Source organism: Saccostrea echinata, unplaced genomic scaffold (assembly GCF_033153115.1).
Source record: "Saccostrea echinata isolate AGI-Se365-2 ecotype Australia unplaced genomic scaffold, CSIRO_AGI_Sech_v1 ptg000033l, whole genome shotgun sequence".
NCBI lineage: Eukaryota > Metazoa > Mollusca > Bivalvia > Ostreida > Ostreidae > Saccostrea > Saccostrea echinata.
Window position 1 is genome coordinate 10,335,908 of NW_026889782.1, and position 2,964 is coordinate 10,338,871.

Below are 2,964 nucleotides of genomic sequence, written 5' to 3' on the forward strand. Positions count from 1 at the left end.
TGGTGTTTTTGGGCAGCGTGGTACTTGATCAGAGTTTATAATTTTTTCCCCTCAATATTTTCTTTAATTTGTAGAATTGAAAGCCGCTTTTCTGGGCTAATTTCAGTTCCTGTGAATGTAAATTGAAGAACTTAGAATATTCATTCCGTAAGAAAAACTTAATGTAAATTTATGTAAATTTCCTCTTTCCTGTTTTAGTTTTCTTAAGAATAGCGTTTTGGCTATTTTTTTCTCCTCTGTATTTTCTATGGAAAACATAATTTCCCTACAATGACAAGATTCAATATCAAAAGGAGCATTAATTTGAACAATATAAATCTAAGTTAAGCTATGAAGCTTTCGATTACTGTTTTCTTCTGGTATTCTTGATAAAAAGATTTTAGAGATTTTAATTCCTAATCCTTTTTAAGCAAAATTCATACCCATGCTTCGAACTAAACTAAAAACTGGAGCTATGATTCAAACAATTAAGACTCTTCTCTTCTTTAGGACGCTTTCAAATCATTTTATTCTTTCTATCACTCAGTGTTTTTTATAAAGAAGATATTTAACACTAATGAAATTTCAAGATCTTTTTTCCTGCGGACACTGTCTACGACAGTCTCATCCAAAGTACCAGTCTCAATAACACGCAGTTGATTCGAATCCGCGACTTATATCAATTCCTTACTCCGCGACTCTAGAGCAAACGTTATAACCACAGTGCTTCATCGTAGACAAGATCGAGTACTGAAAGCGTATAAGGAACAATCCATACTTTTAAAAGAGGGGAAAAAATAAAATTTTAATGCTTAAATCAGCATCCAATAAACAAGCTTGGATACCTTTGACTTGTTACCTTCCCCAGTATCCTCAGAAGTCTTGATACCTTAAAAGAACCAACAATAAAGTCACGAAAATAAATTTTATACAGAAAAAAACCATAAAAACATCGCCCTGATTTGAAAACAAGAGGAAACGCGATTGATACATATTCAGTAATTGACATTAAGCAGTTGATCAAAATCCAGGTAGTATAATAAGTTCTATAACATAATAGTGATTAAGTACATCTATGTTTAGCTGTGTAGATTAGCTCGCTTGCAGACAATTTACAGGATAAATATACAACATTCCGTCAACTGATTGGTCACTGAAAGGTCAGAAAAGTCATTTAATGGCATAACTTTGAAATTCAGCCACCCTTCTGTAGATTTTCATTCATTTTTCAGTTAAATGAAGGCAAAGAATCATCCTGTGATTTCAACTTGGAGTTTAACTTTAACTAAAAAAAAAATAATAGAATTAGCTTTTGAATTTAGCTAATTTGCCGTACCAGTCTTTGAGTAAAAGTGAAGAAATGTGAACATAGCGAAGTAATCAAGCTTTAGAATCGTTAAAACAAAAAACCCTCAAATCTACAAATGGGAAGCCGAGCAGCACAAATTTCTAAAAACACCAGAGTTGGAGTCAAGTGCCATTGAGGAGTAAACATCCCTTGTCAACCGGTCAAACGAAAGTTTTTCGGTTCTCGATCTTTAGTGGGTTTATTTTATTTGTTTTTTTTTTTTTATTTTTATATAATTCTTCTTGTAAAGAATTGTTACGAGATGCAGTTAACTTCAAAAAAAAATTCTTCATTCAAATTTTATTTCATTTCTTTCAAATAATCCATAAAATAATTTGCTTCATATATATATTAACAATATTCTGATATAGATGAAACAAAGAAAATTTTTCATTCAAATATTTTTTTTTTAACAAAAAAAAAAAAAAAAAAAGAAATTCTCTCATATGAAAATAAAATAATTTGGTTTGTATTTACATTCTGATTCACACCCCCCCTCCCCCCCCCCCCCGCAAAAAAATGACAAAAAAATGAAAATAAACGCAAATAGCATATTTTTTTCAGTAAACAAATAATGTAAAAAAGAAAAGTGGATTTAATCTGGATTTTTTATATTTTCTATGCATACGATAAGAAGTAAGAAATAATTAATTGAATATTATGTGCTAAAAATGTCATAATTTGACAAGAGCATTATTAGTATTTTTTTTATTTTTAATTTAAGTTTTTTTTTAATTTGTATCAGGTTTGAGGAAAAAAAATCATGGATGTTGTTATCTTTGATAAATGTGTGAATCATGTATGCTTCAAAAACACCTTAATGATAATAATACGAAGGGCGTGTTCTAAGGACTTATTGACACCGGTACGAAATGTGTTAAATATTACTCATATATCAGTAAACACATTCAATTTACAATCATATACAACACTTACACAAAAGTTTTCTACGTGATGCATTATAGTAATCAAAAAGAAGGGAAAAAACAAATTCAAAATATATTTTTTTTTCAATTATAATGGAGTGACAGAAAAAGCACACAGTCAATTTAGAAGAAATAAAGAAACCTTTAAGACTGTTCCATTCATAGTCAATTAAAAATTGATTATTTTCACTATGACATACTGCTTTTCTCAATAATAAATATGTTAATAATGTTTGTTTATCTGTTAAGAGTCCCTTCGATATTTTTTCACATATATTACTTAAAGACGCCACCACTTACCGAGGTAACGACGAAAAGTGACCCCCGTAGAATATTGACCGGGGGTCATTTTTCTACGTAGAAATTTGACCCCCTGGTCAATATTCTACGTAGAAAAATGACCCACTTTTTTATAGAAATTGTGGTCGGGGGGTCATTTTTCTCCGTGTTTGTTTTAAAAAATGACCTCTTGGAATAATCACCCTGTGTCTTTTTTTTAATACAAAAAACTGGTTTTGGTAGGGACATTTTTGTTGGGCAAATACATAGGGGTAAAATCACGCAGCCTAAAAGCTTTAAAGTTTAAATAACAAAAGGTTATACTATACCTTACATGTACATCAATAATACAAGATGTTTTATCCCCATTAAAGGAAAACAAATAACTAAGCTATTATGATGTTCGTTGACTATAAGAGCAAAAATACACGT